This window comes from Canis lupus, chromosome 4 (genome assembly GCF_048164855.1).
Source record: "Canis lupus baileyi chromosome 4, mCanLup2.hap1, whole genome shotgun sequence".
Lineage (NCBI taxonomy): Eukaryota > Metazoa > Chordata > Mammalia > Carnivora > Canidae > Canis > Canis lupus.
The window spans coordinates 3,068,580-3,094,441 of NC_132841.1; the positions used below are offsets into that span (position 1 = coordinate 3,068,580).

Here is a 25,862-nt window from a genome sequence, read left to right on the forward strand (position 1 = left end):
TGCCTCAGGGTCGGAGTCCAAATGATTTGTCCATCATGGATTATACTGGGAGTTGAAATGCAGCTTCACATCCAGCATTTCCTATAGAGGCTCATGCATAGGATTTGTCTTCATTATGTGTCTGTAAGGATGAAGGTCGTTGGAACTGGGAAACTCTGACTTATGAGAAAATTAGATAAAGCCAGAATTTTATAATATTAATGTTGACACCAGTTACTGTTTGTTGATGACTCATAAGTGAGACGTGTGCTAAGTGCTCTAAATGCATTATTCTAGCTTCACAAGGTCCCTGTGTGGTAGGATTTTTTTCTGCCATTTTACATCTAGGCTTAGAGGGGGTAAGCAACAAGCCCAAGACCATACAAAATATTTGATGGCAGAACAAAGAAACGATCATGAATGCCCTCTAAAAAGTAAAAAATACAAGATGTACATGTACTCTGTCTCATGTTCAAGGGCTATACATTTCCTAATAAGTGGACTCTGTAACCAACCCCCCCAACCCCGTAATTATGAAATTATATCAATGACTGCATAAGAAATGGTAGCTGCTCTGAAAAAGACACCATCCAAAAGGGGAAATAAATAGGAGGTTCACTTTTAGGGGCAAGTTGAAGGGTCTTGAAGATCAAGTCCTGGGAGTGCGTGGGTATCAAGTACACTGGGAACAACTCACAAAGTCAACAGGACAAGGTCAGTGGAGGGGACACAAGAGAGAAAACCAGAATTGGGGCATGAGAGGGCAGTGTCCTAACAATAGAGTTGAAAAGAAAGCCCAAAAGTGTGCAGGGGGAAGAGAGCACAGGCAGGACTTTAGACAACGAGGATGCATAAAATAGAAAACAGGCAGTGTGAGAGTTCAAAATGCATTCAGGAGTGGGATTAAAAGTGACAAGGTAACAGGGAGATCAGGTGATTCAGTTGGTTGAATGTCTGACTCTTGGTTTCAGCTCAGGTTGTGATCTCAGGGTCATGAGTTAGAGCCCCACCTGTGCTCAGTAGGGATTCTGCTTGAGTTTCTCTCCCTCTACCTCTCCCCCTGCTTGTTTGTGCTCTCCTCATTCTAAATCAATCAATCAATCAATCAATCAATCTTTAAAAAGTGTGTGTGTGGGGGGGGTAAGTGATGGGGAAGCAAGGTGCTCCCTGAATCTGCTGCCTACTACAACACAAGGCTCTAGCAAAATCACCCCAAAATGGCTTTGCTCCAGCTGGTTGGTTTGCTGATGTGGAAGACCACAGGAAACCACAGACCAAAGCCAAGTAGGTTAGGGTGGCTGTGAGCCATGAGGGCCTTAGAGGTAACAGGGCTTCACATCCCAGCTCTGCCTTTCATGGACTACCCCTTGTGTAATTTTCCATGCCCTCATCTATAGAAATCACCAGGTCAAATATATCCATAAGATCCATGTGGATTAAATTGCAAGCTTAATGTAAATAATGGACTTAATGCAGTGCTTAATATAGAGTAAGCACTCAAGAAGAGCTATTAACATGATACAAAAATATTTGTAGGGTTTCTGTTTAAGGAGTAGGCCATTTGCAGGGATTATCATTTCATTTGTAACAGTTTATCTAAAAATATGAATTCCTCTGAGCAAAAAGAAAAGTAAAGAAGGAATAAAGCAGAAAAGAAAAAAGTTGTCATTAATAGAACAGTATCCAATATTCCCAATATCACTAAAATTACTGCCTGTACCTGGCAAGAAGGCATCATGTCCCCCAGAGTGAGGTAGTGCAGTGATGCAGGGATTCAGGGATTCAGGGATGCCATGCAGGGATGGACTCCGAGGCTCTCTAACCACATCTGTCTCCTTCCACTGCATCCTGCAGAAGCCAATGTGCACTTCCATTAAAAATAATCACAAGCAATTTTTAGTGTTGCTACAGGGGAACTTTATGCAGAGTCCCATCCCAGCTACTCAGGTCTCAGATCACTTGTCCATTTGGTTCCACCCTTCTTGGACCACCTCATTCCTGCCCAAGCCCTGGCCTGTTGCCTTAGTGTCTTTTCCAGCATGACCCTTCCTGACACCCCCATGTGCTCTGCCATGAAACCAGCACTCTCAGCCCTGGTGTCACTGTGGCTTATTTCTGCTGCTGCTGATGGGTGCTGCCACTCGGCAAAGGCAGCCTCTCTGGCAGAAGAAGTGGGAGACTGGGAAGCAGTCAGGAAAAAACCCTTGTGGATATTTCCATCTTATCAGTCTCAGGCAGCTCTAAACATTATGGTCCTATTGTATTGTCTTTTACTTCTACATTTCTATAGAGGCATTTCTATTCTAATGGTTCAATAGAAGGGAAAAGAAATTCCAGAAATTAGAATATTATAATATTATAACTCAGCTAATATTTACTTTGTATGAGTCACTGTTCAGTACACCTCTATGCCTCCCCTCTTAAAAAAAAAAAAAAAAAAAGCTTTTATTTATTTATTCCTGAGAGACACAGAGAGAGAGGCAGAGACATAGGCAGAGGGAGAAGCAGGCTCCCTGTGAGGAGCCCGATGTGGGACTCAATCCCAGGATCAAGAGCCCCAGGCAGATGGTCAACCACTGAACCACCCAGGCGCCCCTCTATGTCCCCTCACCCACCCATTCATTCTCCCACTAAATCTGTGCAAGAGAGGATGAAAAACTCTCCCAAGGCCGAACTGCCATCAGTGGTAGAGTTTGAACTGAACTGGATCTCCTAACTCTGTTCTGGCTGGTTCCTCAGGTTACCCAACAACATCTTCTCTACACAGAAGGTTTTTTTAAGATCTGTGCTCTGACAAAAGGCATGTGTGCTCCACATCTCTCCCAGGAAATGCCATTCTATGAAAACACTAAGTAACTTAATCTGGAGTTTGGGTTTTTCTGAGAGTCTAGCCTGTAACACTATTTTTATTTTTGTGTGAAGTTCCAGGAGGAACAGAAAATACTTTCACTCTGCATTCAGTACGAGTGACCCAGGAGACCAATTCTCAAGGACCCATTGCTGTCAGAAAATGAAACAAAATGCCATTCTTTGCAACAGGAACACTGATGTTAGATGTTCTGAGAAATATGTGCTGCAGTCAGCAGTCACATTGTTTCACAGGGTTCAGCCAAAGTCAATAGGCTTTTATTCCCAGAATATCTTAGCCCGAAAACACACCATCCTTTCAGAGATGTCTTCAGAAAGTTGCCTGCTCATCTGCAGCAGCTCATCCCTAACTATAAAGCAACTTTTCTGCAACAGCAGACGGAATGAGGCCCATAAGTTTTTAACGGTGGACCTTTGGCAAAATATCATCATGAATTTATTTATGGAAAATCAGAAGTAATACCATGTAAGCCCTATCAATATATTCTATGTATTATATATCTCATTAGTATTTAAAAATACTATTTCTATTATTTGCAAAAAATAAAAATAAATAAATAAAAATGATGTTGCAGTCTGGCCTGTAATTGTAAATCTATGCTACAACTGTTCACATTTGATTATAGACTATGTTATGATATTCTCTGCTTTCTCCCTGAAGGGTAAGAAGTACTTATTTCTCATCTTTTATAGACTTCCTTTCACAATGTTGGGCACTAGGGTCATTTAATAAACAAGTTTGACTCAAGATTCTGATTATCAGTTCCTTAGTTGCTATAAATAAAGACAGCTGTTTCTTTGGGACCTGAGATATTTGCTATCTCTGTCTCTCTTAGCCCAATAGACTACAGTTACATTTTGCTTCAAGAAAGATACGATATTGGATCCACCCCCTGGGGGTCCTGGGGGTCCTGAACACTTGGGCTTCAGTCCACACCCTGAAATGGTAAGCAAATATTGTGTAGATGTGCTTATATGCGGCTTTTTCAGGGTCCTTGGATTTTACTAATACCCAAAAGATTGTAGAAGCAAGATTGAGAATACTCTGTGAGCCTTAGAACATCCTTTAGAATTTATCATTTTGTCCTCTAATTTGTGATATCCTATACTGCAGTGATTTTTGAATCTATGGTCCATTTTCCAAGGGTGTCCTGGACAACAGAGTGGTCATAGGACAAACATTGCTCACTGTCAGTATATAATCTTCATTCTAGAATCTTGTGATTTCAGTTAGGAATGACTAGTCACTGTTTTTGAAGAAGTAGGTGTTCTGAAATTGACCCACATGGAAAACCGTACCCAGTCACCTCTCTAAAAAACTTAAGGATTGCTTTAAATATGATTCCTCTTTTTCCCCACATTATGATTCCTTTCTAGTGGCCATGACCTTCCTGAAATTATCAGGATAGCAAAAACCAATCAAGTTTATGGAATCTTAATATTTTACTAATGACGTTGTCAGCACACATGCCAAAGAAGAAAGCTTTCTGCCATCATGCATGTACTAATCTGCTCACACATAAACAACTGTCACAATTACCTTCCAATTGTATATACTACCTACAACACGTAAGACTTTTTTTTAACAGAGAAAGAAATCACTTTTATTATTGAGTAAAAAATAAACCAGAATGAAGTATATCACAGGTAATCCACAAAAAGAGCACAAATACAGAAATCTCACCCTTTTATATAGCCAAGTGGATACAACCCATATGTACATATTTTCAAAGTAAGCCATATCTAGTTCTCCAGTAAAGGAAATCTGGCAGCATCAAATTTGTCACATCTTGAATTTACCTGTTGATTGGTGTGACTATCCATGTTAACCAATTGGCTTTATCCAGGAGAAAAACAAACTTTTCATATCTTTTCTGGCATGAGGTAGTTTTGCAGTTTATTTTTTTTTTGTTTTTTTTTTTTGTTTTTTAATTTTATTTATTTATGATAGTCACATAGAGAGAGAGAGAGAGGCAGAGACACAGACAGAGGGAGAAGCAGGCTCCATGCACCGGGAGCCCGACGTGGGATTCGATCCCGGGTCTCCAGGATCGCGCCCTGGGCCAAAGGCAGGCGCCAAACCGCTGCGCCACCCAGGGATCCCAGTTTTGCAGTTTAGAGAAAGGTGTCCAAGAAGTTGGGCAACTATGCGCCCAAGGAAACTGGTGGATAGGGTACTATCTCCCTTGATGTTTACATTCCAAAGAGGTGGCTCCCAGGGCTATGAGAGAGAAGTCCCTGGGTCTCAAAGCTGACAAAAAACTTATCCAGCTTACAAAAAGATTTATATAGATTTCAGAAACAGGAAAAAGTACTTATAATTCTAAGTTTACTAATGTACATTCTCTAAGAAAATGGAGGGAGAGAAATCTCTTCTATTATTTTCAATAGGGGGAATTAAGCCTCTTACTTTTAATTTTTATTTGTCCTTACACTGCTCATGGTGAAGCTCCTTGGGTCCCAGGGGAATCACTACTCTGACTTCTGACATAGTTCTATAATTTCTTTTTTTTTTTTTTAAGATTTTATTTATTTATTCATAGAGACACAGAGAGAGAGAGAGGCAGAGACACAGGCAGAGGGAGAAGCAGGCTCCATGAAGGGAGCCCGACGTGGGACTCGATCCTGCGTCTCCAGTATCACACCCTGGGGGTGCAGACGGCACTAAACCGCTGCGCCACGGGGGTTACCCAGTTCTAGAATTTCAAATCCCACAGCAGATTGTACGTTATCTGGAATTCAGGCTTCTTGTTGGAGGGAAATATGCTGACTAAAGAATGATGAAGGGACAACTGTCAAGTCTGACAGTGAGTAAAGAGATTATACTTACAAAAAGCGGATAGAGAAGTATGAAAGGAAGCCGGGAGGAAGGGAGAGAATAGGAAGAAGGAAGCAGTCAGGAACCCTCTAGTGGGAAGAAACAGTCCCGTAACCTAGGGAACTGCTGAGGACAACGTGGTAAGACCCTTAAAAGCACTTGTAAGAAAAATAAATAAAGGGAACACACATATATAATCTTTGCCTCTTATTTCGAGAACTGTGCCCTAATCCAGGGTCTCATCCAGTGATTTCAAAAAGTGCACAGAATGGACATACCACCACTTAAAATCTTCCTTCTGGGGATGCCTGGGTGGCTCAGTGGATGAGTGTCTGCCTTTGGCTCAGGTAATGATCCTGAGGTTCTGGGATCAAGTCCTATGTCGGGCTCCCGGTAGAGAGCCTGCTTCTCCCTCTGCCTCTCTCTGTGTCTCTCATGAATAAATAAATAAGATCTTAAAAAATAAATCTTCCTTCTGGCCCAAGTGTCCCAAGTTCCTGATGCTAGATAAACTGCTCTAATCTATAGTATCTTCTATGAGGATAAGCAGGTTGATGTAGATCTGTGCTACTCAACAGGGTGGCAAATGGCTCCATGTGGCTCTCAGCACTTAAATGTGCCTAGTTCACTCTGAGGTGGCTGTGAGTGTAAAATACACAACAGATTTTGAAGATTTAACATGAAAAAAGTAAACAGTTCCATAAAATATGTTAATCTAATTTTAAGAGATTACCATTTAGCATAAGGTATTTTAGCATACTAAATGATATCTTTGGATATGTTGGGTTAAATTAAATACACTATTAAAATTAATTTTGCCTGTTTCTTTTGACTTTTTTTAAGGGTGGTTAGTAAAAAGCATAAACATACACAGTATGTGACTTGCATTACATTTTTATTGGTTTGTACCAACTACATTGGTTTGGGTCCTAACCAGCAAAACAGGCAACATAGATCCTTGGAGCTCTTTCTAGCCTTGTCCTCAACACAAACAGGAAATGAAGATCATGCTGGGATAAAAGAGTAATGGAGACTGTCAGTAAGAATGCAGATGTTAGAAGGCAAAATGGAAGAGAAATATAAACCAAGCTAATGCGATGCAAGAGAGAAAAAAAGAAATTTCCCATTAAGGCCCCAATCCCTCAGCAATCTAACTGTAATCCAGGGAACCACATGAGTGCTAGAAGAAAATGTGAGTGAGTTTCTCTACAGCCTGAGGTGGAAGAAGGTTTTCTAATGATAGCACAAAGTCTATATATGAAAAAAAGAGAAAAGATTGATAAAATGACTATATAAAAAGTCTTTAAGTACTTTATTTTGGCCAAAATTTTTAAAAAGGACATAAGCAAGGTCAAAAGCCAAGAGACAAATTAGAAGAAAACATGTGCAACACCTATGGGAGGTAAATGACTAATATTCTACTATCTGAATAAGTACATTTTAAAAATTAAGAAAATAAAGACCACAAATTCTAGAGAAAAATGGGAAACAGATTGAACAGTTAACAAAAACTATATAAAGATACAGATGAAAAGGTGTTCAAACTCTTCCAGAGTAAGAGAAATGCAAATTAAAACTACAATGAGGTTCTCATCATCAGATTGACAAAAATTCAAAATCTTGACCATACCATCTGCTGTCAAAGAGTGGAGAAGTTAAAAAAAAAAAAAAAAAAAAGAGTGGAGAAGTACCCACTGCCAGATAAGTTCCAGATGTGGCCAGTGGGAACTCATTCAGGCTCCCCCCTGGGTCTTCTTGACATGCCTCCATCACTCTCAGGGAACTTTCTTACTTTCTGTCACAATACATTCAAATTACTTCAAACCTTCCATGCTTCAAGCCCAAAGTCAAGCATTTCCCCAAGGAGATCTGGTTCTTCCTCTAAGAATTTGCACTGAAACTGTACTTCCAACAACACAGAAATACCTATGCAGAAGGTGATTCACTACAGCATTCTCTGTAATTATAAAATACTGGAAAATACCTAAAGGGGAAATCATAAGAGTTAAAATACTGTGCATCTGTGATAAAAGAATAACAAATATCTTTATGATAGCATAAGAGTGATTTCCAGGATATACAGAGAATCACTGAGGTACTAGAGCTTAAGTGCTTTTTGTTAAATATGACCCACAGCCTGAAGATTTTAAGATATATGTGAAAGTGTAAGGGAAAACAAGAAAGCATACATGGTCTCATTTGGTTTGTTTATATTTTGGAGTAATATAGGAATGGCAGTTCCCAAACTATTTTGTGTGTATTATAAGACCGAGTGAATGTATTGATGTCACTGGATGTCAAGGTTTCACTTTGGAAGAAAAGCAGCTACACTTATGAAATGAGATCAGGCAAGCAAGAACACTACATAGTTCACAATTCGGAGTGTGTGTCTTTGTGTGCATGTGCACGTGCGTGTATGTTTCTAACTGTTCTTTGTAAAGTACTAGAAGCAAGGAGTATACCACACTTAGAAATTGGTTTCTAAATATCATTCTTAATGAAAAAGAATCAGTATCCTTGGAAAAATGACTAATGACAGGGCTGGTACAAGGAAGGCGTAAGATAAGAATAGAATGTCTTGTGCCACAAATTTTTTAAAACTATTTTATTTATTTGAGAGCGAGAGTGAGCAAGCATAAACAGAGGGAGGCAGAGAGGGAGAGGAAGAAGCAGACTTTCTGCTGAGCAGGGAGCCTGACCCGGGGCTGAATCTCAGGACCTGGAGATCATGACCTGAGCTGAAGGCAGATGCTTAACTAACTGAGTCACCCAGGAGCCCCTGTACCACAATTTTTAAAAGTGTCCTAAAAGTGAAAGAAGTATGTCAAAAAGACACAGGAATAAGCTTGCAGTTCTTTTTGGCCAAATGTAGGGCAATCTGATCATTGAAATAAATGAGGACATTAAGAGCTTATAACCCATGATATAAGATGAAGATCCACGAGTCTATACTGATGATAGACATAGATGATAGAGAGACAGATATGTACAAGATAGAACCAAAGGAAAGCTCTCCCTTGCTCTAGTATATCAACTTAGAAAAGAGATTGGTGGATCCAAAAAAATCACCATTTGCAGCTATCATGGTTAAAACCAATTTAAGCAAGCATCATCAATAGGTGGGAGGGCAGTTTTGATCCAAAACAGAGTATTTTATAATCTCAACATATTTCCTTGCAATATATGTATTAATTACAGAAGAACAACAATGATGTCATGGGGAAACAGCACAAAACTTTAACCAAATTCCCAGAGGTTTACCATCTCTAACAAGGGCCACATGAAAACCATGAGTCTCCAGATGTGACACCAAGTAGGACTCAGTGTCATTCGTGTAGGATTCTAGGCAAACACAGACTAACTATCTAATCATAAGGACACTTTGTCAAATCCCAGACAGAGGTATGCGATTCTGTTGGATTCTTCACAAAAATCCATAACATGAGAGATAAAGAAAAACTAGTTAATTTTTCTAGATTAAATGGTATTAAACATAAATGACACCTAAACACAACACACAATCCCAGGCTAGAAAAAGAAAAGTACTATGAAGGACGTAATTGAGATCACTGATGAAAATAAAATATTGGCAAATCAGAATATGGACTGTAGATTAAAGTTTTGTATCAGTGTTAAAGTTCGTGAGTTTAATAACTGAACTATGGAGATGTAAGAGAATATTCTTGTTCCTGTGAAATACACACTGAAATTGTGGGGTAAAGTGATATGATCCATGCAACCTACTTTCAAATGATTGAAAAAATAAAAATATGTATTTATAGACGGAGAATGCTAAACCAAATGTGGCAAGATAATAAAAATTAGTGAAACTGGGTAGAATATACAAGGTACTTTGTACTACTTTTGCAATTTTTTCTGGAAGTCTGAAATTTTTTTCAGATTAAAAAAATGTTTTTAAAGTATCTCTTAAACAGGTTTGCCAGATTGAACAGAGGCAAACTATGTTCATTTATTTCCCAGATAGACCTCAGGAGTTCCAAGCATGGTTTCTAAAATAAATGGTCATATGGACTATCTGGTGAGGGACATACTAGCTAATTTGGAAGATTTCTGTGACCACTCTTGAAACAGACTCAGCAGAGATTACTTATGTGCCCAAGAGTAGCTGAGCAGAGGAAAAAATAGCTGCTCAACTGAATTCCTCCTTTTAGGGAAGGAGATGGTCACCTCCGTTGACATCTGATTGAACAGATGATATCAAGGACTCCACCTTCATCTCCCTCCACCTCACCCTTACCTCCAACATATAGCCCACAAATGGCGAAACAGAGGTCTTCAGAGATTAGAACCCAAATCTAGGGAGATTAAAGTCAGCCATCTTGGCCAAATGTAGGCCTCAAAATAAAAACTAAATTGAATGTTAAAATAAAAGCATCTAAAAGAACTTCTGAGATTTGGACTTAGTAGAATGTATTATTTACACTTAACAAATAACAGCTACCTCTCAACTTGATTCTCTAAAAACACATATTTTAGTATCCTGTGTGGTATTTACCTAGAGAAAAGCAGCATTAAAGAATTTATGCCTTCAAAGGGAGAAAGTGTCCTGATACTCAGTCTAATTCTGAAATTGGATCTAAAAAAATCACTATGTATCAAAACCTATCCACCCTTACAACAACCAAAAAGTTATTAGGTTCACATGAAGTTATTCATGAAGTTCATGAAGTTATTAACTTCAGCTTTTTTGATGTGAGAAAAAACTATAGGAAAACATCCATGGCCAGCAAAGTGCTATTGATTCAACTTCTCATCGCCACATGCTACCTCCTGTGAATGGAATTTCTATTTTCTCTGCTTCTTAGAATTATCTAGAAGCCAAGAAATTTCCTAGAAGATGGTGTAAAACAGCCATTGTAAGATAGATAGATAGATGATAGATAGATAGATAGATGATAGATGATATAGATATGGGATCTGTTTCTCTGGGGAACCCTAATATACACAGGAACTCATTCAGAAAGTTTTATCAGTTTAACAAGTAGGGATCCCTATTTTAGAGGTTGCAACCCCATATCTGTGGCCTCATGCACCTCTGTGACTTGTGTGGAATTGCTAGCTTGCTGACTCTAGCCAATGGAGGTCACTGCATCTTATGTCATGTTCTAAAAGCCCTTGGTCTACCTCAAATCAACCGCTAAGTTGCCTTAGGAAAAGAAAACCTTCAACATTCTCTGGTTTTACCTCTAATTTCTTAGATTATGCATTAGGCCAAGATAATTCATATCTATTGGAAGAAGTCATTGAGAGGAGATGATCACCAGCTGACCTGTGAGTTGGACCCAGGCAATCGAGGCTCTTTATCTACTCCCCTGTCCTTGGAACATACATTCTGCTCTTCTGAGCCAAAGCTGTTTGAACTGTGCAGCCTTGAGCCTGCCTGGACTGAATACATGACTGAGCTCAGTTAAGGCTATTGTATAAACTTCTAAGGTAAAAGGTGGGTGTGGAGATCTACTGGTCTTACAGCCACCCAGGACAAGCCTCCCATATAAGTTCCCTTGCTTATTAAAACTGCCATCTACCAATCTGGAGTAATCTGTCTTCTTCTTTCATCTGTCCTGGCCCTCTATGTGAGGACCAGTTTGCAAATCAACAAGGTCATTTTGTAAAATTATTTGATCTTACACATTAATGTTCCCTTCAAGATGGAAAAATGCCAGAACACCACATAATGGTGCAAAGAGCTACAGAGCCTGAGAAGCATAGTTTTAATGCCAACCTCCTCCACTTGTCAGCTATGTGAACTCGTAAATTTCTCTAATTGGGCTTCATTGTCTTCACATGATCAGTGATCAGTATGTCTCCTTTATGGAACTGTTGCAAAAATTAAATGGAATAACTAAGGCAAAAAGTCTGGCCTACAAAAGATATAAGAGGACCATTTGTCCTTTTTCCCTTTTCCCATTGTAGCTTGGGTTCTCTTTGTGGGGACTTACTTGGCTTTAGAGATAGTTAGTAGTTATATTTTTGAAGTAAATTTTAGCACCATCTTAACTTCGAAATTTTAAAATAAAAGAAGGTTGGCTAATAGGCTATTTTTGCCAGTGTTACTGTTTCTTGTCATACTATGCTTCTGTATTTGATGCAAATTAGAAAGAATAGTTTTTTCTCTTTCCCTTTACTTGTCATGAAGAGATTTTATGTTTATTGTTCCAGTGTGATGTAGATTTCAGTGGTAAGCCAAGTTCAGTGAGAATTGCTTTTAATTTCCTTGGTGTATAAAATAATGTGCTCCCTTTGTATTGTTAATTTTAAAATGAATTACTTGTGCCATCCTCACCCTTATCCCCTCTTGGACCTTGGCTGGAATCGATGTGAAAATCTTTTTTTATGAAAAGATTACATTTTATGGGGAAAGTATAAAAAGAGTTAATTAAATTAAAAAAAAAAAAACCCTGTAGGAGATGAATTTGTAGTCGAGTTTTTGTGCCATTGGAAAGTAATACTGGGGTAGATTTCTAATATCCATGCATAAGGAGGGATTTTTCTTTTTCATTTAATGAAATATAATTATATTCTTCACCAAATTTTGTTTGATCAATGCACACAGATATTCCCATTTTCCATTCTTTTCCCGATAAAAATGTCTTAGAATCTCCTGCCACCAGAGATATTTGTGTGTGGGGTGAGGTGCTCTAAGACTGCACTTCATTATTTCTGAAGCCTGGCCAATTAGAACGAAATGCAACTTTTATTTTTAAATGGTCAAAATTTGCTTCAGTAATATAAGGATGAAAATTGGATTTTCCAAGTTTGGGTGTAGACTCCCCTATCCTGGGAAGGACCCCTTCCAGAGCCTCCTGGTCACTGAGAAGTAAGTTAAGTGTTTAATTACTGTCCGTGGGGGCATCCCAAGCCCTTGTGAATTAATCCAAATGTTCTGATTTGAACAGTATTCTCAATAATGATGCAAAATTATATAAATGACCCAAGAAGGGCTTGGATGGAATTTCTGCAGAAAATGTATTCGTATGTTAAGGTATTTTTCAGTTCATTTCCATTCATAAGGACCAGATAGAGAAGTGGGGGAGGAAATGAAAGAGAGGGGCCTCTCTGAATAGAAACAGATCCCAGCAACTCCCCAGAGGGAGGAAGAAACACTGCTATTACATTTTAGAGGTTTCTGGTGTCCACTAGAGCAATTCTCTTATTAATTATATAGTTAGTGCTTTATGGGTAGGTCTTCATTTTATTCAGCCTACCTTGGCCTAGTTCCGATGTGGAATTAAAACAGGGACCCCTGTTTTCCTACAAGAAATGGAGACCAAGGTAAAGTGACCCAGTGAATAGAGGCTTCGTCTTTCTTGTGAAAAAAGAGTAGTCGTAGGCAGTACAGGGTTATTAAGGCAGCTCTATCTGAGGCCCAGGCCGCTTCATCTTTCTGCCATCCTTAGTTTTTGGCTTCTACTCAAGTTTGCTCCACAAGCACAGGATGGTTGCTGACATTCCAGGCATCACCTTTGCATTCCAAGAAGAGAAAAACATCCAGGTAAGTCAGTTGCCTTTCCATACTTCCCCTCAAGTCTTATCCAAGGACTTTTCTACTTACATCTACATACATCAGAAATGTAATGTTTTAGCTGGATACATTGTTTTCCCAAACAAATTAGTTTTTTGTTAAAAAGAGAGAGGATGGATACTGAGTAGGTAACAGTTTCTTCCTGGGTTGCGCCCATTCTTCCCAGCATGGACGAATAAAGATAGAAGATCCAGATAATCTTGGAACTCAGAGTAGAGAGGACAGAGTATTTTCCAAGGAACTACAAGACCCCAGACTTCCTCCTACCCTTTAGGGTAAAAGCAGAAGAGAGTAGAATGGGGAAATCAGGCAGGCATCCCTTTGCACAGCCCCAAGAAGCTCAGGACATCTTAATGTTTCTTATGCAAGGGAGTACATATTGGCTGTTAAGTTTTGAATGTCCCCTCCCTGCTATATGTCACTTTCCTACAGCATCAAAGTTACTGCTCCAAGTGACTTGGCACCCAACTCTAGTCCTGGGCTGTGTTTAATATGTCACTCAGAAAATGCCACATAGGAGTACTTGCAGAAATCCCACACTGTTCACTACAGGCAGTGGACTCAAATTTCAGCCACAAATTCAGGGGAGCAAAACACTTCCATTCCGTCAGACAAAAGAAACATGATTACAATCGCCGCATGTTCCACAAGTTAGCCTCAAGACCCAACACAGGGACGTCCAATCCAGTACCGGAGTATTTACAATAACAAGGTACAGTACACCGTATTGTAAATGTAAGTGCTCCTATTAGGTGATCTAAAGGTGCTAAGTAAGGATCAGGGAAGAACACCTGACCCGTCTTTGGAGTGACAGGAAGGCTCACACTTGCCATGAATTTTCTTTTATATTTAATCTTCAATATTTCTTTTACCTGTAAATATCCAAACCAAGGACCTGACAGTCCTCAGTGCATGAGGATTTTAGAAATTTGAAACAAATTTTTTTTCTTCAGTTCAGTAGCTTTTTTAGTTGAGTTGAAGTATTTATGAAAAGGTTAAAACTCCATGGGGCATCTGGGTGGTTTAGTTGGTTAAGCAGCAGACCCTTGGTCTCAGTTCATGTCATGATCGTAGGGTCATGGATTGAGCCCTGCATCTGGCTCTGCACTCAGTGGGGAGCCTGTTTGACATTCTCTCTCTTATTCTCTCTCTTTCTCTCCCTTTGCCCCATCCCCTCTCATGCCAGCTCACACACATTCCATCTAAAATAAATAAATATATTTTTTTTTAAATAGAAAAAGAAAAAAAGGAAAGGTTAACTCCAGATGGCTTCTACTGCCATGTGTTGTCAGGCTCAGGTTTGTATCTTGCAGAACAAGCTTTGGTTTCTAGGATGGCTTTTTCAAGCATAGCTGCAACAATGATTTTGTTATTTTTTGGTCTGGACATCTATGCTCTCATCTATAGCTCTCATCTATAGCTCTCACTGTATTACACAAAAACCATGCTATGGTGACATAGAAAATACCTCTGACTCCACTTTACAGTTCTGTTAAATGTAACAGACATAGGTTGATTAAATAGTATATCCAAAGTAAAAATATATATATGGTTTATAATATACTCAGATTATCAAGTATTTTAATAAAGTCAAAGAGCTACAGAAAAGTATAGAGATGACAAAGTGTAGTGGTTGATGGAGAGTGCTCTGGAGCCAAAGTGCCCAGAGTTATATCTCACCTCTACCGTTGGTCAACTAGCTGTGTGACTTTGTGCAAGTTACTTAACCTTTCTGTGACCAAATTTCCTCATCTATGAAATCAGGATAATAATAGTACCTTTTCCATAAGGATGAGTTAGCAGTGGTAAATAAATTTATGTCTTTATACTAGTGTCTACAATAGAATATTATATATATATATTTGCTATTTATTATTGATTTTCATTGAAGATAATAGATTTCACTGATTTTATTATTTCTCTCCTTCTAGAAGAAGGAAGAGGTTGGTTATAAACTATGTGCTTTATTTTTGTGGCCAGGCTCTCTCAGATTCTATGGGATAGATATGCTCAAGACACCTTAAAGTTATACGGACTTAATATAAGAATATTCAGAGAAGTAAGGAAACCTTCTTGTAAGTTGGGCTCCCTCGTGTATGCAGAACAGGATGCCAGTGTATGCCAGTCAGGATATAGCAGGAGCCAGGAGCCCACAAACTCCGTTCCTGGCCAGAGTTGATCCTCCATCCCCATGACCCAGCCTATCCCCATGTGTCTGCATCTAGGTGCCCTGCAGCTGCCACAGTTTTAACTTCACTATTCTGAACCATTACATGCTCTTGAATCTCACATTCCAAACCCCAAAGAAAGGAGACCTGATTTAGTTCATTAGTCTCTTTCCAACATAGAGCATTCTACGGGCAGATTCCCCACATCAAACATCCTTGAGCTTCATTTTAGCATGCCTGCACGATGACAGGTCCAGGTCCCCAATTCAAACAATGGTAGCCAACGTACCCAGGTCACATCTCAAAGCGTAGCAAATTTTGAGGAAAGAAACCCTCCAATGGCAGCTTTTATGAGAAGAAACCTATGTAAGTGGCAGACACATTGAGATGCTGTTGTTCACATGTACTGCTAATAAAAGTTGGTTGTTTTGTTTGTTTTTTTAATGTTGCATTTTATTTTTGGCTTATTTGCTAATTTGTTTCAATTAAATATCTCACAGGGTCAAATATCGAAGACCCAAGAACTGCCATTCTCAAAAGCCCTAACTAGTCTTAAGCTGAAGCATAAAACTGAGGGGAAAAAAGAGAGGCTCCAAGGTGGAACTCCCTGAGGAGCCATGCCAGGAAATTCATCTCTTGGATCCTACTTCTGTTAAGGAACCTGGACTGTATAGCTCAGTCTTTATGTCCAAACTTTGAAGGTATATAAGAATCTTATAGCATATCACTTCCCTTCTGTAGACTGAACATTATCCTCAATTTATTTTTTGGGGGGGGGTCAAGGGAAAAGGGGTCTTTTCTTTCTGGAGTGAAAAGCACTACTCATCATAAGAGCTTTAATCTTAAAGTGACTGGGGTTGAAAAATATAGCATGAGTTGCCTTTTAACTGTTCAAAAACTGGAACATTTTCAACATTTTGGGGCTAAATCAAAAATGCTTCTGCTTTTACTTCTAAATCTTGACCAAAAAATTCCTAGGAATTTTTAACAGACCCTGAGTGATTATGTCAAAATATTAAGCTACCTTTCTGTTTATTGTGAAATTAATTTTACATAACTTAATTTTTGCTGCCATTCTTAAAAACCAAAATAACAGGGACTGAAATCCTCACCACCCCTGCTGTCACTCCCACAAGACTGAAAGGGCTTTCTCCAGTATGAGGGGTAGGCACTTGTGTTTGGGTATCTGGCCAAAGGACGTATAGATAAGAAATGTTTAGATTTTCCAAGGATGGCCAATCATGGTTCAAAGGAGATGAAAGGAGTCTGATTCCAAAATTCACTTACCTGTCTGAAGAGAGTTTGCCTTTGAATTGGTGAAAACTTCTACCTGCAAGTGCCAGAGCCAAATCAACTGAAATAGTACTTTAGGGAACAGAGGAATGTGATGGTAGGAAACAGGGTTATAACCAATACTGTAGCCTACATGAGGAGATGGACAGGCATTTCAGAGTGGCTGAAACTTGTGACTCACAGGTCATCAGAACACTTTCCAAATCTTCATTTCCACCACCACACATTCCATTCCATGGAAAAACAAACTCTTTCCTCCTCCCACAGAAAGGTTCCTGGGCCATGAGTCAATGAGCTGTTGACAAAATCAGGTCAGGCATCCACTCTGGGCCAATCAACTGTTGTTACAGAATTAAGAGTTAGAGGAACATACTGGTTGCCAATAAACTGAAGAGAGAAGACATTTCCCAGAGAAGACAAGGCTTCCAGATGAAGGCAGTGCACTGAACAGACAACAGATTTCTGCTCCATACTCAAAAATAAAAGACCATAAATCTCAATGTGAAAACAACTGAACTCTGGAAGGGGATGACTGACTATACAATCAGGAAAAAGAATTTGCTCTTCCCCTGGTGATACTCTAAGCATTTCTCCTTTGGGTTGCCAAGAACTAAATGATGTCCACCATCAAAACAAATATGAAAAATGCATTATTAATATTAGCAGATAAATTTTAGTATTTTCCTCTGAGCAAATAAAAAATTCCTATAAACACTGACATTACTGTAATTTTAAAATATCAATGAAATATTCAAAACCCTACCCAATATTAAAATCCTCCTGCATTTCTCAGCAATCTGCATCAGCTTAACTTAAACATTAAGCTTACTTAAACATCAGCTTACTTAAACATTAGACACTTTAATTCATCCTATAGTTTATGGTCATATCAGGATTTTAATCCCTGTTTATTTTGCCCAGCCCCATAATCTATACCTACTCTTTTGTTTTTAGAGCCAGCAAAAGTGTTTCTCAGGAGCTTCGCTTCTTTTCAAGAAACAAGTGTTAGGTTCTTTGAAGAGAAAAGGAGAAGATAACGAAAAAAGAAAAGAAAAGAAGAGAAGAAAAAAGAAAAGAAAAAAATTGTTAGGGTTTTAATCTTTACAAGAGCACACAGCATAAAAGCAGAACATTGGAAGATAAATTGATCCTCCAATTTTAAAAATGCAAGATACTGCATAAAATTCAGTCCATAATTACAAGTTTTAAGTTTAAATAGACAAAAATTTCCATCTCTTGAATTTCAAATGGGCTTAATGTAACTCAGTTTTCATATCTCATTGTATTATTTTGTTGTTTGGAAAAAGATATAGAGAAAGAAATTTTTATTATGGTAAAAATATGCATAATATAAAATATACAATTTTAACCATTTTTAAGTATACAGTTCAGTGGTATTAATTCAGAACAATAATAAGTTCTGGCCCCAGATATTTTAAGGCCAGATCCAGAGAAGGTTTCCATCTTACTCTGCTCCAAAGTGCTTTTGGTTCCAGAGACCAAAAACCATTCTTGTCAGACCACCATCCTGCCTCATCCTTATCCTGGAAATCATACTGCTTACCCTGTAAAATCTCTGAGTACTTTAAGGGAAACGTGCATTCACTCCTTTTTCACCAAAACATGACAGTTAATTACAATTTTATGCTGGCCCTGACAAGCTGCACTGCAGAGCAGATTTTCGCACGCAATCTTGATGGGAAAACAAATGGAGCAAAGGCATCAGTTATGACGGTAGATTATGTCGTCTTCACACACACACACACGGAGTGAACTTCTGAATCCTGAGTGGCCCTCAGCACAGAACCACAAGGAATAACAGAGATATCATTGATCCATCTTTCCTCTGCATTTTATAACATACATAATTGTTTCCTGCTTGACTGAATTTAGCAATCTCCCCTGTCAAGTAAATGTCCGAGCAGTCTTTTAGAGATGAAACCAAAGAAATTAACATTCCTCGAAGCTTTTAGCACAACATATTCTACACTCAATAGCCCACAGATCCAACCTGCTCCACTGAAGACAGTGTCTTGGCTTAAGGTACTAACTGAAAATTATATATTATAATCATTATCCTGCCAATTTACTAAAAGCTGTCATCTGCGAACCCATTGCAGTTTTCTCTGATAACCTTTATGAAAATGTTATGCTGTTTTTGCCATCCTGACCTCTAGTCCCTGATACAATAATGTTCAGAATCACAAAAATAATTATAGAGATTATAGCTGAGTAAGATGGGAGGAAAAAAGAAGGAATATTTTCCTATGCTTGTTTTCGGGCTGCAGGCTCGCATCATTAATTTAAGACAAAATGTTGGCTCCAACAAAAGAGGTGTGTATCCAAATACTGATTATAATCAACATTTAAAAATTTTGGCATCATCCCAATTGTTTTGGTTACTTTCACGATATAGGTGGCTGAAACTGTCACACTCTGCTTTCAAAGAGGTGAACTTGCAGAAACAATAGGAAATATCCACATGATTATGCATGGATTTCCCCAGGAATGCAGCACCCCACATGGAAAAGAATACTCAGAAAATGCTCGGATTTATTTACATTTTGGGAGTTTCCTCTTTGTCACTACAAGGACACATTTGTCAGCATTGCACACCCATCAGAACTGCCAAGGAAGAACACAATATTGGAAATCACAAGGATCGTGCAGGCCTCTCCTTGCCCCTCCCTTACTGGTGGGAAAACTGAGAGCTGGAGGTAAAAGTGACCTTGTAAGGTGACACCTCAGAGAGATTCAGATCAGAAGCCCATCTCTTTTCTTTTTTCTTTTTCCTTGTTGTTGGGGTTGTTGTTGTTGTTGTTTTTGTTTTTGAGAGAGTGACAGTGCATGAGCAAGTGTGGGGGAAGGAGGAGAAGGAGAGGGAGCGAAAGAATCTCAAGCAGACTCCCTGCTGAGTGCAGAGGCCAATGTGGGGCTTGATCTCAAGACCCTGAGATTGTGACCTGAGCAGAAACCAAGATCAGACACCTAACCAACTGAGCCTCCCAGGAGTCCCAGAATGGAACTCCTTCTAACAAACCATCCTCTACCTTGATTCCCCAGTGTGCACTGTTCTCTGTCAACTCCCAGGATCCACGTGGGATATGTGCTAGACAACCTATGCAATTCCCTGGGGGTTAGCTACTTTCAGCAGCCAGATTTGCTTATTATAACCCATCATCCTGCCCCAACTGTGAGGCAATGTGGGACTACAGAGAGACTGGAAATGTAGGGATGATGGTGAAAGTGAGCATGAGTTAATTTCAGATAGTTAGACAGATGATGGATCAATAGATAGACAGGTGATGGATAGATAGACAGATAGACAGTGATAGTTGGATAGATGATAGATATATGAGAGAGAGAGAACTACCTGGGTTCTGCGATAATTAAACGAGAGCACATATCAAGATCCTAGCATGGTGCTGAGCATCTACATTTCCTGCCCTGGGATTCTCCAGACAAACAGACCTAGACAAGGAACTCTACAACTACATGCAGGTGAAATTCAGAGGTGAGGGGAGAGTGTCCTCCCCTCCCCGCCAGGTGTACCCTTTAATTAATAGGGAATGGGAGCCAAGAAGATGGATGAATGCTCCTCCTTCCATCCCTCCTGCAGACTATTCAGGGAGCCACTCTTCAGGCCTTGAGGTACCATCAGAGCCCAGAAACCCAGTAACAAACCCTACAGCAGTTATTCCCCACCTGCCCTTACTCTCTCTAGTCCCTCACTCCTACCCTGGGTCTCCTTTGCTGCCCAAATAAACCACCTGCACCCAAGTCCTTGTCCCAGCTCTGTCTCAAGAGAAACACAAACAGTGACAGCCATTGCCCAGCTAGCTGTGCAGTCATGAGAAAATGACTTACAATCCCTGGAAGTCTATTTTCTCGTTTCAAAGTGCAAAGGATAATACAATCCAGAGAAGTGTTGAAAAGGCTAAAGAAGGCGACTCTGTGGAAGTGACTGACCCCAGACTGGCCCTGCCTAGGGTGACACCACCTTAATCAGGCCATACCTCAACTTGCTGAGGCCAAACCTGGGAGTCATCCTTGAGTTTACCCCTTCTTTCAGCCTCCACATCAAGTTCTGTGGTGCATCCTCATCTCAACCTTCAGCATATATCCAAGTGTCCTCCTCTTCCTCACCAGGGCTTCTACCCTGACCCAAGACATCATCACCTTTGTCTATGTCACTGCAACAGCTCCAGACTGGCTTTTTTGGTCCTTCTCTTGCTTCCCTAAAGTCTCGTTGTATTTTACTCAAGATAGAAGGTACATTTAAGCCTATGTCAGATCATTTAACTCCTCCATCCCAAACCCTCCTCTGATAGCTTTCCAACCCATTCAAAATAGAAGGAAAAGTCATTTCAAGGGCTTGCAAAGCCCACCAGGAACTGGCTCCTCACCATCTAGCTCCCACCACTGTCTTCCTCTTTCACTCTGTCTTCACCGCCGCCTCCAGGCTCACCTGCCTTGGCCCCTGCAGATCTTGCTGCCTATTGCAGATCTACACAGGTCACTCCCTCACAGCATCTAATCCTCTGCCCAAATACCACACACATCAAAGGTTTTTATTCTGATCACCTCTTAAAAATACAACACACACCCTGGGGAGTTCCTGGGGGGTTCAGTCAGTTAAGCCTCTGCTTTTGGTTCAGGTGTATGATCCTGGGGTCCTGGGATTGAGCCCCACATGGGGCTCCTTGCTCAGTGGGGAGTCTGCTTCTCTTCTCCCTCTCTCGTGCTCTCTCCCTCAAATGAACAAATAAAATCTTTAACACACACACACACACACACACACACACACACACACGCTGATCTAGCAAACTCCCTTACCCATTATCCTCTATTTATTAAAGAAACATTGCACTGAGCAAAATGAGCAATCAGCAGTCATTTTATTCTGATACTGTTTCCAGAAATAGGAGAGAGAACACAGACCAAGTCTAGATATGCATCTCCTTTGAAACAAAGGTCAGGAGAGTTTTTTAGAGCTGGGGTAAGGAGATCTGAAGCCATCTGTATTTGCTAATTGGCTTCACCCAGAGGAAAAGTAAACTTCCACTTTGTGACAGGAAGTGGTCAGTCGGAGCAAATTGCCCACCCAGGTTAAGCTCCTTCTCTCCCACAGACCTGAGATTTAGGGTTACTGTCTGCCTTGACAATCTCATTACAAAGGGATGGCTCTCACATCCTTGAGAAAGAAGGTTGAAGGCAGTAAAAGAAGAAAAATCCTTTTTATTTTTATTTTTTTAAAGATTTCATTTATTTATTCATGAGACACAGAGAGAGGCAGAGACACAGGCAGAGGGAGAAGCAGGCTCCATGCAGGGAGCCTGATGTGGGACTGGATCTTGGGACTCCAGGATCACGCTCTGAGCCAAAGGAAGATGCCCAACTGCTGAGTCACCCAGGCATCCCGCAAAATGCTTTTTAAAGATTTATACAACTCAAAGAAGCAGAGGAAGAATTTACAATTATTCATTTTCAAAAGTCAATGCTCCAGAACAAGGGAGGTCAGGGGCCCAGAGTCAGGAAGAAGCCTGTTTAAAATTTAATCAAAACTGAGGGAATTAACTTTCCCTCCTCAGGCCACCTTGGGCACATCACCACTTACATCATTCCCTCCCTCTTTGGACTAGAATCTAAGCTCCAGGAAAGCTGGGATTTGATCTCTGTTTACTGCTCTATCTCAGCACCTAGAAGAGAGCTTAGCATATAGCATTTGCTCTTAATAGCAGGTGCACAGCATTCTAGAATGTTTCAAACTTTACCTTTAGAATTAAATCATTTTGTTTTGAATTGTTTCAGTGGCCTTATCAATGATACCACAAAATGTTTAGCTTTTATGCTACAGAATTATTTTGAGATAATGTTTCCTGAAAACAACCTAAAATTTCTTTTTTGGGTTGTGACTCAGAGCCCTTCTGTGGGTGTGTGTAATATATATGTATTTATGTATGTATACGTGTGTACATATACCTATATATATACACACAAAAATTCAGTATGTTTGATATATGCAAAAATAAGCATATATATTGGATTTTCATTCTCAAACACATTCATCTGAACAGGGTTTCAATAAAATTTATATACCAATTTTTTACTTACTCATACATGTTTACTACCTAATTCCACCCTCTATCCTCAGCTTGGCTTTTCATTATCTGGAAAACACTCATGTAGAAACTGTCAAAATGTTTTAAAGAATACTACTGAGCCATCCAAAAAAAATGAAATCTTGCCATTTGCAATGACATGGATGGAACCAGAGGAGATCATACTAACTGAAATAAGTCAGTCAGAGAAAGATAATTATATGATCTCACTCATATGTGCAATTTAGAAACAAAACAAAGGATCATAGGGGAAGAGATGAAAAAATAAAACAAAATGAAACGAGAGAGGGAGACAAACCATAGGAGACTCTTAACCATAGGAAACAAACTGAGGTCACTGGGAGGGATGGGGGTGGAGGAGGGATAACTGAGTGATGGGCATTGAGAAGGGCATGTGATGTAATGAGCACTGGGTATTATATAAGACTGACTAATCACTGACCTTTACCTCTGAAACCAGTAATACATTATATGTTAATTATTTGAATTTAAATTAAAAACATTTTTAATTAAAAAAAATAACAAAACTCACCAGCTCCAAGATGGAAGGATCCTCCCACAGAGCCAAAAGCAGACCAAAGTGGAAGGCTCACCCCATCCTGGGTGCCTCCCTATTGCTGCCCAGCCCACCTCCAGCTTGCCATGAAGAAGACCCAGTGGAGTAGGAAGGGGCAGCTGGAGGGACTCTGGAGCTGAGCACGGCCACCCCCAAGCAAGAAGGCATGGGTGACTAAGGACTACTGGAGGACAGTGTCATCATCATCCTCCCTGAGATCTATCTTCATCCTGTCTGGAATCCTTGGGTATTTAGCAGCCAATGCAACTAATCCTAAGGAACATCTTGCATCTAAAAATGAAAGATTACTCCCAGGACCTAGCTAAAGTTGCATGTGGTGATGATCAAAAACAAACAATAGATAGTTCCCAAGGAATTTACCAATAGGCATTTGATATAAATCAGAAAGAGATGCCAGCCACATACCATTCTGCCTGAAGCTGGCTCTTCACTTCTCTGTATTTTACTAGGAACTCCTTAATAACCTGGTGCTTGCCTGCACATGGACAAAAACAGCTTTCAATGAGGCTATCAGAGAACTTGATACACTGAACAAAGACATAAAACAACCCATGTCTATGACAGCAGACAGTGCAGAGTAGAAGGTGATGAAGTAGAAGGGGGCAGAAAACTAAATGCATGGGGGTGGGGATCATCCTTCTTCCCCTCTATGAAACTTTATACGTCTCTCCACTTCTTACTCCATTTGTATTTCCTAGTGAAGAAATTCATTCAGGTGTATGGATCAACTGTATATATAGAGACTTTTCACTATATACACAGGTTTGGGGAAACTCCAATACATGATTTATGTTTGTCTTGTCCTTCCTGTTGTGCAATCAACTGCTGTAGAAAAGTATTAATGGCTTTATTTCATACCAACACAAGTAACTCTCAAATGTTTAATGTAAAGAACTAAAAATGCATCTGGTATTGAAGTATCTGACTCCATTGTGCAAGTGTCTGTATTTTGTATCGCTGTCAAGATATGGAAGAAGAGTTAATTACATGTAAAGAATGCTCTACATAGCTTCTCAATTTCCAGATTCCCTTCTTTTCTCTTCCTTAGGGCTTCTGTTCAGTAAGCAACTTTTCTGTGCTTCTCATGTATTTATTTTTAGTGGAACTCCAGAAGCATTAGACTGAATGGAAAAGCATTTCAGATTTCTGGCCTGGGAGTCACAAATGAAAAAGCCTCCTGTATATTAGGGACATCTTCTCTATCTGCTACAAGAGGTCATCTCCTCATCCACTTTTCATTGGCGGCTGTCAACGTCGACAACTCATCTTTGTCATTGGGTATCACTTTGTAATATCGTGCTGCCAGAATACAAGTATAGCTTTTGGCAAATTAAAGGGTGGGTCGTTCCGTGATACACTAAAAATGGGAAATAAAGCACAAAAGTCCACCTCTGAAACTTCAGTACTTCTCCCTGCAAATTTGTGCACTCATGAGAGAGTGTCCAGTTTATCCAGCGATGGCCATGTGAAGATTTGCAGCACTACTACATGTAGTTTACCACTCACTGTAGTTCCCCAAAAAGCCTTGTGAAAATGTTTTATGCCCTGTGTAACAGTGGAGTTACATAAAATAAAATCACATTTTATAAACCATTTACTATGTCTTCATAACAGGGGGATACCGGCATTTTAAGTGACAGATGAATTTACTCCTTTCTGAAATTTACTAATAGTTTTATTTTATGTAAGATGTCATAGGGAGACCATATTTCTTTACCGTGATACATTTGTCTAGGGATGCCTGCAAATTTATAGAACTGGACTACATTTATTACAGTAAGTGTTTCACCATGGGCCAGTATGGGAGATTTGTTTCCTGCTTTCAGGTGACAAAGGGGTTGGGTGGGCAGGTCTGAGTGCCTCGCACTGGCTGTTTCTTAAGTAACTTCTATTTTAAACAATCAGTGTGTCCAGGTGGCCCCTCCACTCATCACTCCTTTTCTGATATCTGGTATCTTCAATATAAGATTATCCCTATTAACGCATCTCATGGTAGATAATAAGGAAAAGAATTGTTAATATATATGCAAATACATTCACAGCAAAGGAAGAAATAGCATACTTCTCTAGGCCTTGCTTCTGAAACTGGTCATGTGGTCATAGTATGTATTAAGTTGTTGCTTTTTTTTCCTACCCATTCCATGTTCCTTTGCTGTCAGCAGAAACTTCAGCTGGTCCTTGTCCCTTGGAGGGTAGGATGACCAAAACATTCACTGAGAGAGACCCATGCCCTTTGCTGTCATGGTTACCATAGAACAAGGGAGTCCTCTGAGGCCTGCCAATGAAGTCCTGCATTTCAGAGATTCTTCCCTGTTCCAGGCATGCCATCCATTCCCCTGGATCCCCTCAAAGTAATGACCAAGTATCTCAGCCACGTCTACCATCCCCTTCATAGCCTGTAGTTTCGGCAGTGAGGACGATTTCATCCTACATCTTTTTCCAGAGTTTTCTGGGATTCATTGATTTACTATCAATTCTATTGATTAACCTGAGC

The 25,862-nt window shown here is 39.7% G+C and overlaps 1 long non-coding RNA gene across 2 annotated transcripts; it reads right to left on the reverse strand.

Annotated features, from left to right (window-relative positions):
- LOC140631455 (uncharacterized) lies at positions 1-25,599 on the reverse strand. Of its 2 annotated transcripts, XR_012029005.1 has the most exons (6): positions 25,431-25,599; positions 23,774-23,843; positions 17,610-17,681; positions 12,892-13,147; positions 1,700-1,827; positions 1-121 (listed from the first exon to the last, which is right to left on the reverse strand). It is a non-coding gene; the product is annotated as an uncharacterized lncRNA (long non-coding RNA). The 2 variants fall into 2 exon arrangements; XR_012029006.1 differs by lacking the exons at positions 1-121; positions 1,700-1,827 and adding an exon at positions 6,547-6,675.
- Between the last annotated feature and the right edge of the window lie 263 nt (positions 25,600-25,862).